General features: G+C 32.7%; 1 long non-coding RNA gene across 2 annotated transcripts; it reads left to right on the top strand.

Annotated features, from left to right (window-relative positions):
- The first annotated feature begins 419 nt into the window (after positions 1–419).
- On the top strand, positions 420–11194 carry LOC144552428 (uncharacterized). Of its 2 annotated transcripts, XR_013511137.1 has the most exons (7): positions 420–1138; positions 1255–1518; positions 1666–3146; positions 3948–4033; positions 4158–4209; positions 10169–10242; positions 10633–11194. It is a non-coding gene; the product is annotated as an uncharacterized LOC144552428 (long non-coding RNA). The 2 variants fall into 2 exon arrangements; XR_013511138.1 differs by lacking the exons at positions 420–1138; positions 1255–1518; positions 1666–3146; positions 3948–4033; positions 4158–4209 and adding an exon at positions 8781–8923 and having other exon boundaries at positions 10633–11192.
- Positions 11195–15991: the final 4797 nt, after the last annotated feature.

Genomic DNA, 15991 nt, shown 5'->3' with positions numbered 1-15991 from the left:
AAATCCCCGAACCCATGCCAGTATATCTCACTAACTGTCAAAATCACCAACGCATCGACTCTCTCCCAATGCGACGAGTCCGTGTCGGGGATCCCCAGTACCTGAGATGCAGTTGAAGAAAATTGACGGTCCAGATTAATCCCATCCGGACCTAACTCAATCCGGCGCATATTGACTGTGGTCTGCTTTGAGATTCGTGCCAAATGAAAAGAACGGTCATGATTTATCACTTGCACGCTCAGAGGCTTCTGCCTGAGCGCCCCCCCTGCACACTCTCTCTCTCTCTCTCTCTCTGCTCATCTCTCCCGCCTTCCGCCTCTCACACCTCCGCCAAATCTCCTCTCAGACGATCTTTCCCCGCTCAGACTGCACTTCTCCCACCGCCGCCCCCTTCAACCGCACTTCTCTTGGTTAGCGCCTCTATCTGTGTTGATCTGTCTCCCTCTCGCTCTATCTCTCTCAGAAATTTGAAAACCCTAATGCGGTTTAAGGCATGTTGATGAAATGTGACAACTTTTAGTGCTCTTTTTGAGGGAATAATGTAACTACTATTTTGGTTCTTAGGCTTGATCTTGTGTGAACAATTTCACCTTTGATTCTGCTCTCATATTAAGTTGGTCAAGTTGATTTATGGTCTGTTTTGGGATTTGCATCATTGGTATGAGCTTAATAAGCAAACCAATAGCTTTAAAGATTTGATTATATTTTTTGTTGTTGTCATGATGAAATAATTTTGTGGATTTTAGATACTTCATTAAATTTTCATGAAAACTTTGTTGTGTTATGATTTAGATTGTATTAATTTTAATATTTCACCTGAAGTTATTTTGTTTATTATGAAAGAAAAAAGAAAAGAAATCTGGACTGTTACATAATAGTTACCAGTACCACTCGGCTGTTGTACCAGTATGTAACTCGTATCTTAGTTATCAGTTTGTACTGTGCTTCTATTGTGCTGGTCCAACTTAGTTGCTAGCATTGTGATTTTATTCATACTCTACAATCTTAATGACCAGATTTTGTACTTATACCAGGAATTTGTAGTCATCTTACCGGTCCATACTGAACACCAAGTACAGAAAATAAATCAAGTTCAATCTGTCCTGTATGCACTTTTCTACAGGAAGGTGCTTGATGTGTAATCAATACTAGTGCTCCCTTTGTAAGCAAAGAGTAATTTTGTTACTAATTAACCAAGTTAATCATCTTTTCCTCTCTTATTCTGCTTCATGTCAAGAAGCAATTTGCTTTGAGTGTGTGTCAAAGAGAGAACATTAAGGAAAGATGAAGGTGCTAAATAAATGTCTTAGGCATGTAAGGTATATATCTACACTACTATATGGAGGAGTTCAAGAGGGACCATTAAGTGGCATTGTGACGACTGGGAGGTCGTGTCATATTTTGCAAAATAATAATGCGGTTACTTCTCTTAACTTCACCGCAATCCTGATTTCAAAACTGTCATATGTAAGAGATGGAGCTCCTTGTCAACTTTTGCAATAAGTGATCCTGTATGAGGTATCACTCTGCACCTATTTCATTTTTATCTATGTGTTACTATATCAGTAAATGTATATATGTTTTGGCACCTTGCCATGTGCATATAAAGCTTCTCTATATATATTAAATTCCCTTTTGATTTTTTTCTTTTTACTTTTTTCCTAGCCACATTGGATAATGGAAAAACAAGCCCCATGACTGAATATGAGAGGCAAGTTGCATCAGGAGAGCTACTCGCCAGTGATACTTTCCAGGTCTAGATTTAAAAACTAACTTGTTTAATTTAAAAAGAAATGATAATTGCCAACTCATTCGTAGTATAGCTTTTCTTATTTTGAATTTCTCTGTGGTCTTTGAAAATGTTATGATGGTCTAGATCACCGTTCTGGATTTAATGAACTCTACTTTAAAAGAAATAAAATAAGATAAACAAACAGATTATCAGTTATACCTAACTTCTCATTTTAATGTTTTTTTTGGCTTTGTGAATTTATTTGGAATTTCTAAGAGCTTGACACAATCAAAATGTTACAAAGAATGTATGAGGATCTATTGGAGAATGAAGATAAATATGCCTATCAAAACTGGAATCTAAAATCTAATTGCTATGCCTTTTCATCGTAATTTTTTGAATCTAGCTATTCACTTTCATCTTATATGTTCTAAATCACATAGTAATGGGATTTGCACCATGTTTACCAAAGGTAGCATGAAATTGAGTTCACAGAAGGTGATCCTTTTGCAGTTAACAAAAGAATAATTTCAGAGATCAAATTGAAGAAGTTTCAGTTGAAAAATGTAAAATCTGATAGATTATGTAGTTAGTATAAAGATTTGATATGTATAAACATAAGACTTGATATGATGGATATAGAGACTTGGTTGCGACTGCATGTTAAATATGTGTCTTTTAGAAAAGCAGTCTAGTGACCTTCTGAAAGATGGTCCCAGTCAAAGGTAGTTAGTTAGGAGATTTGACCGGGTCACCTTGCTATTTGCCTATGGGACAAGAGATATAATCACCAAATTTGTAAGGTGGTATTTGCTTTAATTGTTACATTGACAACAAATATATGTGATAAGGGTGGTGCTAATTTGAGTGCACAAATTTTATTATTGAAAGTTGAGAGAATTTTTTATTACTTGATACCTAATTTGTTCTTCAATTTTTTCACATCATATCTTGAGTAATAAATCCACAACATAAAAGTAAACAAATATATTACAAAAGAAAACAATTAATGGGATCCCACAATTAATTCACATAAAAAGAAAACAATTTTATAGAAAGTGCTGAGCCCAAAGTATGGCTTATCTAGGAGCTCATCCGTCAGCCCATAATCAGCCTCTTGCTGCTCATCAAAGTGCGGAGCCGAAGCGCAAGCGCTCACTTAGTCCCACATCGACAATATAATGCGCCATCGACTCACAAGCGCCTTATAAAATGGAAGCAACCTTCAGTTGCAACTTGCACCACATACTTTTTTGCTATTCAAATCCTAACTGACCGATCAAATCGAGAGAAGGAGAGAGAGAAAGGAGGGTGCATATAGGAGAAGAAGAGGCAGAGGGAGGATTCGGTGCTTTGTACGGACGAAGGAGGCTGAGATTCATCAGCGTATATACATGATTCTAGCGTCTCTAAGGTAATTGGAATTCTAATTGGAATTCTCTGTTTTTTTTCTCTACTGATCGACAATCTTTCAGATATTTTTTTTTTTAGAAAATAGTAAAGCTTGAGTAATGTTAAATTTATTCAAGTACTCTGAAGAAAGTTATTTTTCAATTGTTACATCTCACAAATATGTCTACGGAAGTGTCAACATCTGATTTAGGCATTTTATTAAATATGGTGAGAAAGAATTAAGAGTTTTAGTCCTGATGATTGGTAACACCTCAAAAATAACACCTCTTTTGTTGTTTGTGAGAGTTTGTAATGTCAGTGTGAACAATTTTTAGGATGTATTGCTTTGGTCATTTTGATTATCATGGAGTTTGTTAATAATTACCACCCAACAAACATAGATTTTAGAGTGACAATTGTTTCAGCAAACCATTTTTATATACAAGGAAAATACTTGTGAATGTTGATGAATATAAATTGTTGCAAATATAGTGAAATGGATTAAAAAAGAACTCCTATTCATTTAACATGTCCAATGCATTCTAAACTGTTGAGCCTTTTTATATGCGTATAAGGAGTAAGTTTTATGCTCTTCATGTCGGAACGAATGTTGTGATTATTTTTTATTTTCCCTTATATTATCACTTTCAAAAATCTTTGATAGAATCCAAATATATATTATGACAAAAAATTGTAGTCTTATGATATCAGTCTCCGAAAATAACTTGTAATCATTGTCTAGTTGGCATATGAATTTTTATTTGCTAGTCCTTGTCACAATTATGAATATAATATAAATATTTAATTAATTCTTGTACTGTAGATACTCATGATGCGGCAAGATCAGTCCTCAAGAATAGAATTAGTGTCAAATTCGGCATGAGTGGTTTAGGAAAGGAGGATTTGCTGGTATGTGATTACTATAATTGTTATATCAATGCAGTAATTATACTATTTTAGACAACTATTTTAAATTCCACTTTTATGCCTTATCTTCTTTTAAAAAAAAAAAATTTGTTCACATATATTTCAGTAATGGAGAGTGGAGAGCCAGCGGCGTGCGTACCTGATCTACCGTCTCTCAGGTAATTCGGTTGCTCTTCTCGTTCCTCTTCTCGTTCCTCTACTGATCGATGATTGTCTGTGGGTTTGTTGAGACAATCTATGTAATAAAGTGGAGACTGGTGAACATTTTATTAGTAGATGGCCAGAATAGGAATTAATTTGGTACTAGGTATGAGATAGCGCTTTGATGCTTGTGTTTTACTCTTTTCATTATCTCCAGCTGACACAGAGATCCCCTACTTAGCTTTACCTGGGTTCTTAGAATTTTGAGGGTAGTTGTTACCGAATTTTTTATTAATAGAAATAAAATAAAATAAATATTTAAAAAGAACACTACTTTAAAATTTTTGCGAAAACTAGGTAGATCGGGTTTTGTAAACCCGTCCCGCCGGACGGGACTACACAACCCGTCCCGATTAATCATCATTAAGCCTTAACCAACATCTTGAAAAAAAAAAAAAAAAAAAAAATCCTGGACGGGTTTAAGCATCCCGTCCCGCTCCGTAAAAAAAAAAAAAAAAAAAAAAAAAAAAAAAAAAAAAATACCTGGACGGGTTCTCTTAGCCCGTCCCATCCGATTGTTGGAAATTAGATCAATAGTACTATAATCAACCATAGATAACCTTTTGTTGGAAATTCTGTAAACCACCAATTCCTGACTGATACTTTTCATTAGAAAATAATATATAATGCATAACTGGCTTCAATTCAATCAAACTTAACTTCAATTTAACTAAAGTACTAAACTAATAAGCATATATACCACTTAACTTACATAAGGTGATTTCAATTTGGTGCTTTTCTTAGCCCAAATAGCAGGGATAGCAGGGATAGCAGGGACTTTAGAGTGTAATATGGTTTAGATCATAAGGTTCTTTGTAAAGTTAATGGATTGGATTATAAAAAATAGCATACGGGGTGTCAGATGTTGGTAGAAGATAGGTTTTCTTCAACATAAGAAAAGTTACTTCATTCAGGAATTTCATCAAATAGGTTGTAAGCAATGTAATTATTACAAAAATAAACTTGTCCAATGGATCAGAGAAATTTTGACTTATGTTTGAAATTTGAAAACCTTTTCCACAAATTGCAACTGGGTCCACTGTAGTACGTAGAGACAATTAAAATGTTTTGAGTAAGATATATAATTATAACAAGTTTGCAGCTATTACCAAACTACAAGCACCTAATACATAATTACTGAATCGATTAATTATACCTCAGCCTTATTCCTTGTCAAGTATTCTGTAACCAATGGAAAGACGAGAGCGTATCCTCTTACAAATTACCACCACCTCTTTAAAGCGCTCATCGATGGGTTTGCGGATGTCCCCCAAGCTCCATGACTCTTCTTCATTTATCACGCAGCACTTGTCAGCAGATGAAGATCCTCTTTTTCTATTATTGTATTCCCCAAAAGCAAGTTGAAAGATAAAAGAGGCAACTCCTTTGCAGTGTTATAAAATGCGGTTTCTATGCGGTATGCGGAAGGCCACCGCATACCGCATATACGGTATACGGCCGCATATGCGGGTTTTCATGCGGAAGTTATTAAATAAATTATACTATTACGAGTATTCATTTGCAATTTAGTGATTAAATAATGGGTAAATTATACTATTACAGATATTAAATGTGCACATATAATATAATTGGTAAATAAATGGGTAATTAATAGGTAAGATCAATTAAAAAGATGTAATCAAAGCGTTTACGTGCTGCACTGTTCTTCAACCCATATTTTCTTGATTAAGTTGTGAATATATGATTCAAGCCCAGTGGCCCAGTGGTCCAGTCAGCCCATTTAAAATGCAAATCTGCGGTGAAAGAAAGAAAATGTCCGGATGCTGCGCAGTTATTTCTTTAGTCCCACCACTTCTAATTAAAAAAAAACATCTCTCCAGAGTCTATAAAAGGAAGCAGCTGAGGGCGGGGTAAATCACACTTGACTGGACTTTGTCCGGATGAGAATAGGATTGTATTGGTTATCGTGTATGTGATCCTATTAAATTAAATTATTCGGATCCAATTAGAATTGGGTTTTTGTTAATAAATAATATTCGGATCCAATTTGAAACCGCATAATAAACCGCATATTGATTTTCTATGCGGATTCGAACCGCATACGCATATACGGCCGCATAGACCGCATTTTATTACATTGCTCCTTTGTCTTCATACTTTTTAACTTTTCTGGTCCAACCCACCCATAAGCATGGTATGAGTCATGACATTGGGTTTGTACCCTTTACAAATCATTTCATGCAACAACTCCTTTGCCATCACAATTTCACCTTTCTTGAACAACGCATATATAAGAATGTTGTAAATCACAACATCGGGCTCGCAGCCTTCGGAAATCATTTCATGCATCAACTCCTTTGCCATTGTGCCTTAGTCGCAGAGGGTGATGGTACTGGTTTTGGTTTGTTGTTGATTCGGAAGGGTTGAAATTTGGAATTGGGGATGGCATAGCCGAAAAGACAGAGGTCACGGCGAGAAATTGACCGAATTTTTTATTAATAGAAATTGGAGCGGGACGGGATGCTTAAACCCGTCCAGGATATATATATATATATTTTTTTTTTCCGAGATGTTGGTTAAGGGTTAATGATGATTAATCGGGACGGGTTGTGTAGTCCCGTCCGGCGGGACGGGTTTACAAAACCCGATCTACCTAGTTTTCACAAAAATTTTAAAGTAGTGTTCTTTTTAAATATTTATTTTATTTTATTTCTATTAATAAAAAATTCGGGTAGTTGTTATAGATTAAACAGTTGTAATTCTTGACTTTGTTGATATATGAACACAAGTAGCTAGAGGCTACTATTTTTCTTTTTAATGTAAAGCTCGTGTGATGTTGACAATTCTTAAAGTATATTTTATTCATGATGCAATGTTTAGTTGAAGTGCTCCTTAAGAAAGTTTTTTTTTTTCAATTATTACATCTCACATAAATTTTCTCCGAAATTTTCAACTTCTCACATATATGGTAGGGGTGAAAACAGAGCGAATCCGAAACATTTGTCAAAAACTTAAAACTTAATCCGACTTAGACGGAAACAGATACAAAACATATTATCTACGAATACGAATTTGAATACAGATATAAAACAAATAATTGTCGGATGATTAAGTTATAGAAACTTTTACATATAAATACTAATTAATTACAAAAGTTGGGATGAATATGTTAATGTCCAGTCTATGTATACCAAAAAAAAGTTGAGACAAATAAGACACAAATACTAAATAATATTGGCACCAAATCGTTCCAGTAAAAAATATACAAATACAACAAATCTTTATACATCAATATTTCATTCTTTCTCATTAATTTCCCAGTGATATATATATATCCGGTCTCCACACTAGAAATAATCTATAACAGAGAGAAAATAATCTTAAGGATTACATCGAAGAATAAAAAAATTAATTCTCATTAGACTTTTAAATATATGAAATATTTAAATAAGTAAATGTAACTTTATAAAACAATAAAAAAAATGACGTAAACGTAAATGTAAATGTAAATGTAAATGTAAATGTAAATGTAACTTTATATTGGTTTAAACTAAATAACTTTTTAGATAATTTATTTGTTTCTTCTTTAAAATTTGTTGCCAATACAAAATATTTTTATTATTTTCTCTTAATGGTGTTTAATTTAAATTCTGTTAATTTTAAATTTCCAACAATAAAAAAAAATAGATCCACCTCACTTATACATCTCTAATTTAATCATTGTAACTTAAAACTCCACCTAACATGTCATAAAACACTAAATCTTTGTAACTTAATAACCTCCACCAAACATATCACAAAACAACAAAACCAAGTAACGCATCAAAAGGAGAAAAAAATCAGACTGGGACAAAGCGTCAAAAAGTCCAAAAAAAAAAAAAAAAAATACTAATCTTAAGAATTACATGGAATAATTAAAAAAAAAATTCTCCTTTAGACTGTTAAATATAAAATATTTAGATAAGTATGTTGTAAATGTAACTTTACATTGGTTTAAACTAAATTACTTTTTAGATAATTTATTTATTTATTCTTTAAAATTTGTTGCCAATACAAAATATTTTTATTATTTTATCTAATTTAACCCTGTTAATTATTTTCTCTAATCTAATTTAAATCCTGTTAATTTTAAATTTCCATCAAATATAAAAATTTAGATCGACCCAACTTATGCCTACCTTATTTAATTCTTTGTAACTGAAAACTCTCACCTGACATGTCATAAAACACTAAATCTTTCTAACTTAATAACCTTCACCTAACATATCAAAAAACAACAAAAACAAGTAACGCATAAATAGAAGATATATAGAGGAGTTAGGCTACTATGACATTGGTGTTATTTGAAATTAAATAACACCAACTTTTAAACCCTTAGATCTGTCTTGAGATTCGTAATATCCGCTTTTACTGTTCAAGCACTTTATTTTGTACGAATCTCAAGGCAGATCTAAGGGTTTAAAAGTTGGTGTTATTTAATTTCAAATAACACCAATGTCATAGTAGCCTAGCCTATATAGAGACATAAATCAGACCTGAAAAAGAGGACTCCAGAAACTTTATTTGAAGAGAGAGAGAGATATACAGAGACATAAATCCCACTTGAGACCGACGAGATCGAGAGAACCAGGAAAAGATCTGGTGCGTCTAGGAGAGAAGAAGAGAAGGGGGAGGATCGAAGGCGCGCGTACCTGATCTATCTTCTCTGAGGTAACTACTCTTTCGAATTTGAATCTAGTATATGTTTTTCAAAATTAATTTGTTGATGTGGAGGATATTATTAGGCATGAAAATTCGTTGATCCTGGATGATATGTTAAGGCTGATTCCATTCAAATGGATTTGTGTCTTGATCCCTTGTATGTTGATCTGTATATATTTTTTTTCAATTTGAAGAAAAAATCCTGAGGTGTTTTGTAGAAATAAGTAAATAGGATATAAGGGCGACTGTAAGCTGTTCGTAGAAACCATAGCATAATTGATAATTGCTGTAATAACAACAAAAAGAAGGAACAATCAAAATAAAATACGAGCTTTAATTATTGGCACCTGGTACTGGTATTTGTTGGGCTGGCTCAAATTAGCCAAAACCAACACACACACGGTATTGATTGTTAAAATTTATATGAAGTTGCTGCCACCTCAGCCATTGACCTCCCAAGTGTCCTTCAGAGTTAAATTATGAAAAATAATACAAAAGATTACAAATTAATAATTACTAGAATAGACTATGTAAATCATTAGTTAAGATAGGATAAAGGAATTGGTAACAGTTTTTGATACCTTGCTAAGGAATTTATGTTATATATTGGCTGTCTTGCAAATATATTATGCGAAAACTTGGAAATCTTACTAGAATATTTTTTTAGTATTTATATAAGCATACAATGTTTAGTCCTAATTAATGGTCCTCAAACATAATATCGTATCTGTTGTTTGCGAGAGTTTGTTTTATTAGAGTGAACATTTCTTAGGATATTGCTTCAGTCATTTCAAATTCATAAGTTTTATTGTGACAATCGTAAGCCACTGACAAACATGAATTTTTGGAATGATGAGTTTTCAATGAAACATGTTTTTGGAATGTTGATGAATGTATAATGTTGCACATATAGAAAATAGATGAAATGACCACTTATTAGTTATTATTTAACATTTCCATTGCAATCCTTCTCTTTTTTTTTTTTTTTAATTTGCTGCAAAAGGTCAACCTGTTTTTTATGCTTGTTTTGAGCAATTAAGTTGTTGTTCTTATTTTCAGAATGCATGTTATATACCAGCTTTGAAAATCCTTGATTAAATCCAAATAATATGATCAAAATTGTAGTTTGCTGATATCAGTCTCCATATTTACCTTAAAAATTATTGTCTAGTTTGGCGTATGATAATTTTAATCCTTATCACAATTGTTCGTAATATGTTATAATCTTTTGTTTTTTAATTTCTTGTAATGTAGATACTCATGAGGCAGCATCATACATCATGAATAATCAAATTTGGCATGAGTGGTTTAGGAAAGACGCCTTACTGGTATGTGATTGCAATTAGTTCCTGTTTCAATGCATTAACTATACCTCCAGTTTAGACAGTGTACATCAAATGCTGAAAGTTATGTCATTTTCTGATTCATATAAAAATTATATTAACTATTCATGTACTTCCACTAACTTTGGAAAAAGTTACATGCGTCATATAAAAAATAATGCATTATGAAGTAGGGCATTTTAATTTTTCTGATGTAAATCTTACCTTACTTCTAATAAGTTCTCCTAGAAAGAGATTCCAATTGAACCAAAAAATAAATTGTTATGCGAAAATAAATTATCATGATGACTTGACTCCAATCCTCCATTATTGTGTCCTATTATTATGTTCATGCTTTCCAAATTCCTCATGTACTAATTCTAAGAATCTGTACAGGGTACAGCTGATGCAGTGAGGCAGTATCTTTGGCTTTCTGAAGAGCGCTCTAATAGTACTGTGGCTGCCCCCCAAAATCAATCGCTCAGAAGATGAAGAAGAAGATGAGGAAGCTGCCGTAGAAATTGGCTATCTTCTCAGCTAGGGTTTTCTATGTCTTCTCCAAAGATGAGCCGGCTCCCGGAGGTTAAGTGGGCTAGAAGCACGGAGTATGATCTTGAAGAAAGTGAAGACGAAGAAAAAACAGAGAAACCTCAATTGACTGAAGCAGAGAAGCCAAAGGATGAGGGGGTTAAAAATTTAGAAACAAGTATTGTGGGCTGTAACTGAGAAAACTTTTTTTTTTTTTGTTCTTGCAAATTTGAGTAAATTTTAGGATTAGGTCGGCAATGAGAATATCAATTTGTGAATTCTCAAGTTGAAAAAAAACTGTAAAAAAATTTAGAATAGATGTTTGGCGTGTACATTGAAGAAAATTTGTTATGAAGCTTTTTTTTTCCTTTTTAAAATATTTTTTTTTAGAAGATGTAATGTTAATGTCAAACTATGTTAAGTATATTAATATAAAGTTGTTGATTTCGATTAATATAATTGTATATAACATATTCTTAAAAAAAATAAACAAATTAAACGAGCTAGTGAAGGATAAAAAAAGGGATTATATATATAATTGCGATGAATAGATTTTTTTAACTTCAAGCCAAATCCTCTTGAATAATAAATCCATGCTATTCCCACTAATAGATAGCTGCAAAATGCACCCTCAAATTACAAACAAAAAAATAAAAAACTTTGCAGCCTCATATTACAAAAAACAAAAGAAAAAAAAATGTAGGTTGAACTCAGATTACATTGAAACTATTAAATAAATTTTCGAAGTTCTTATAGATGGAACAAAAGTTAATCTTGATAGTGCTTATTACTGGTGATATATTCTTTCTTAATTTCCGATTAATTGAACTTGATCAAAAGTTAATCCTGATCGTGCAATTCCAATTAATTGAAAAATTATCACTGGTGATATATTCTTTTTTTTGTTGATGTTAAATTTCAAGTGTCTGCGTGCTTATTACACCAAAGAAGAAAATTCTATAATTTTTTAATTGGACCATACAAAAATACGAAAAATTCTTAATACATAATGAAACCAAAATTCTTTACTTTATAAAAATAAGTCTCAAATTAAATCTTCTAGTAATTCCAGTGAAATTTTCGAGAAATAGAAAAAAAATGATATATTAGTATAATTAATTTTTTTTCGTGAAATAGAAAAAAAAAAGAATGACAAGACCAAACTACGGCCATTTTTATTAATATCCTGAAAAAAAGAAAATTTTAAAAATGTCCTCCAATTTCATTTTTTTTATAAATGCCCCGACTGCTAAGCCCATAGACGAGTCACAGCACAAGCGGACCCCCCCCACGGGCGGTCCACTTCTTTTTTTTTTTTAGAGAGAGATCTTAGTATTTGATTTAAATAATTTTGTGAAGAAAAAAATTTCTTGTTTAGAGTGTATGCTAAAAAATAAGACATTTGATATATTTATGAAGTGATGTCGTCAAATATTCGGACCGTAAATATTTTGTACGGTCCAAAAAAAAAAAAAAATATATATATATATATATATTTCGGACCATAAATATTATGTGCGGTTCGAAATTTTAATTCCGAACCGTAAATATTCTGTATGGTTTGGACATTTTTATAAATTTATCTAAAATCTGATTATTTTTAATAAAATATTTATTTAAATGAGTAAAAATAAAAATCACGGAAGCTCATGGCTTCGGCCTTTTTAATCAAAACAAATATAACATGCATTATTGGTTCTCATCTAACTTCCGTTAGAAAAAACAAAATCCAAAATACCAATTGGGCCTCGGCCCATTTAATTTGTCTTCGTGATATAACAGTTCTGTATTTTAGGATCTGTAATATAGAAAATAGCGGTGCTATGTAATTTAATTTGATTTGATTCCACTCTTAATAATCCACCCAAATTAGAGTTGAATTGTATTCTACTGCAATGATTAATGTAATTCGATTAGATTTTTCTAATAGACTAGTATATGGTGCCAGATTCTAGTCTGCTTCCTTTAAATTGCATTTTTTTGCTTTTCATAATTATCGATTCAGTGTTTTTCTCTGAATATTCTGTGTATTTTAATAAATATAAGTGTATTAACATGGGCTAGTGACGTTGACACATATAGGACAAATAGGGACCAAACATAGCTACAGACCTACAGTTGGAGACTCTCTGACGGAAGCACCTTACCCAACCCAAGTAGGGCTAGGGGTGACAAAAAAGCTCGTAGTTCGTGGCTCAATCGTGACTCGCACTTGACTCGTTCGTTATCAGCTCACTCGTCACTGGATCGATTGAGCTGTTAACGAGCCAGCTCGTCACTAGCTCGGTCCAGAATTATATAACGAGTTCAAGCTGAGGCCTAGCTTGCTCGCCAGCTCGCGAGTTAGCTCGGCTAGACATCAATTTGTGAATTTATATAAATTTGTGTGCATTTTATACAATCTAGCTCGGCCCAGCTCAATTCAGCTCGATCCAAAAAATTTGTAGAATTTATTTTCTTCTTAAAACAAGATCCAGCCAGACCCAGCAAGCCAACTCGTTAGCTCCTGAGCTAGCTCGGTCCAGTTCGTGATGATTTCAAACTAAGATTTTAGTTCGGATTCTTAAAGTCAAATCGCTCATGACTCGGACAAGCCAACTCGTAACGAGTTCAAGCTAGACTCAACTCGTGACGAGCCAGCTCGTTGCCATCCTTCAGGGTTGTGGATCATGTGAGAGCTTACAGTGTTTTAAATTCAGTACTGTACTTTAATTGATATAATTTGTAAAATAGCTAGATATTATGAAAGCGCTGTAAAAACTTTTCCTTCTTTATTAATACAGAAGTCAGCCTGCACCTTGACATCTGACATTAATTTTTTATTTATTTTTTGATAATTTTGTTTGATTGTGATCATATACACAGAAAATAACAATTTATCTTTTACTAATCCATCTTCTGTTGTTCGTACAATAATCATTTTCGTCTATTTGACTAATTTGCAAAAACATACAATTATTGAATTTTACGATTTCTTCTGTTTTAAGATTATGTAGGTTCAAGAAGAGTTGGAATTGCAATGTAATATGCTTGGACTGAAGAAATCACGAATACTTTTATTAAGAATATGAATTGTAAAATCAGAAGCTTGATAAAGTAAGTTTGAGTCTGTTTTTACAGAAGTAAAACATTAGTAATGTTTATAAAATATTGTAACGTTTTAATTCTGTCAAAAACACTGAGGTAAAAGCTTGATTAAACTCAGAAACAACTTAAAACGATGTAACGTTTTTACAAAATGTTATAACGTTTTAGGATTGTCAAAACAGCTAAAGCACAGGTGTATAGAACAACTTAAACGTTGTAACGTTTTAGGATTGTCTGTATCAATGCTAAATTCAAATTTAAAACGTTGTAACGTTTTCATAAAACGTTGTAACGTTTTCATTAAATCTGAGCTTCAAACAATTCATGTTTTTATCAAGATTTTACAGAACCAAACGTTATGTAACGTTTTTAAAACGTTGTAACGTTTTTGAACGATTAGCTGAGTTGTCAGGAAATTGAAAACCTAAAATCACATTATAATATAAAACGTTGTAACGTTTTAACTCAATTTGCTCATTTTTGAGCTGTCTCTATAAATAGAGCAGTGGGGTCTCTTCCCCACAAATCTAAGCCGACCCTAATTAATTCAAAAACGATTTTCTGAGAGCTTAGCCTACTCCATTGTTGTGAGAGCTTAAAACTTCAAAATCTCTCAAACAACCTCAAACATACTTCATCAATCTCAACTTAGATTAGGTTAGAGTGATCTATTGAGTGTTTCTCTTGAGTAGCTTGAACTAAGAGACCTTGTTCTCATCTCTTTGAGTTGGCCGTTTGACTTCCCGCTTGGTGTGTAAGGGCTCAACGGTTCACAAGTTGTAATCATTTCGTATTGGGTAATAGAAAGGCGCACCACTCAAGGTTGCGAAGCCCCGGAGACGTAGGCATTTGTTTTGCCGAACTCCGTTAACATCCAGCGTGTCAAATTTCTCTAAACTCATCTATTTACTTTCAATTGCAATTTAATTTCAGTTTTTGAGCAGTTAGAGGTGCCCCTTAGTGTAACATCTTCGCTCAATAAAAAATATACCACAATACCACATACATAATATATTTGAACATGTTGAATCCACCTCAATGATTCCCCAAAAAAATGCTTTTGTTCTTGGCTGGTACCAACGTACCAATCCAACTAGGTCAAAGCTAGTTTTGTATTGAGATAGATTTTCGAGGTTAAATATCTATGTCGAGTGTGACAGAAATCACTTTGCTTAGATGAAACTTTGTAATTACTATTATGGTAAAAATAATGGGTTGGTACAGTTTTTTTTTTTCAAAAAAAAATGCATAGAATCACTGTACCGGTATGGGACTTAATTAAAATACTGCATAGAATCACTGTACCGGTATGGTATTTTGTACTGGTGCGTAATTTTCTACAGACTATCTGCTTTTGCACCATATACTACAGATTTGTTGAGAGTGACAACAAAGATACTGGTACAGGTCTACTTGCTGATTGGTGAAATCAGTTTACTGTAAAATGATAATTAAGAAAACAAATATAGAGAAATGGAAGCACTAGTGTAGCAGGATCACCCTCTATGCAAAATTAGATTATTTAGACACATAAATGAAATGATGTATTTTAGTAGGCCAAATATCTATTTTGTTGTTGGCCGAACTTCATGCAAATAAATAAACTAGAAGCACAATTTGATGTCAGGTTTTACGGGTGACTGTTAGTTTGAGGTTACTGATATTTTTTTTGTTCAGAAAAGTAAGTACAAAAGCAATAGATAAAATAAAGTATCATGGTAAGGATAAAATAGTCACAATAGATAAAATATAAATTCAATTAAAAAAATAAAATGCTCTCTTTCCTTCACTCCTTGTAAATTAGTGGAGCAAGTAACTACAATAAAAATTCCCTTCCTTCCCGACCCCTCCCCTCCCCTCCCCTTCCCTCCCTCTTTCATATATTTACTAGAGCACAGCCTAAAGAGAAAAAGAAAAAGAAAAAGAAAAAGAAAACTTCACTTAAAAATTTGGGTAAAGAGGATATATAGATCAAGATAGGATTAGAATATATCAAGAATGTATTTTTGCACTGCTGGTTGTAAATAGAGGGTTGATATAAACATAGCAGCGTATTTAATTTTCTTGGGTAATGATTTTGGGTTGATTTTGTCTGAAATGGAGCTCTCATTTGTTGGTTAATTTAAAAGATTGTAAAAGG

Source organism: Carex rostrata, chromosome 4 (assembly GCF_964058835.1).
Source record: "Carex rostrata chromosome 4, lpCarRost1.2, whole genome shotgun sequence".
NCBI lineage: Eukaryota > Viridiplantae > Streptophyta > Magnoliopsida > Poales > Cyperaceae > Carex > Carex rostrata.
The sequence above is the reverse complement of the archived record's forward strand: the minus strand, read 5'-3'. Positions and strand labels throughout refer to the sequence as shown.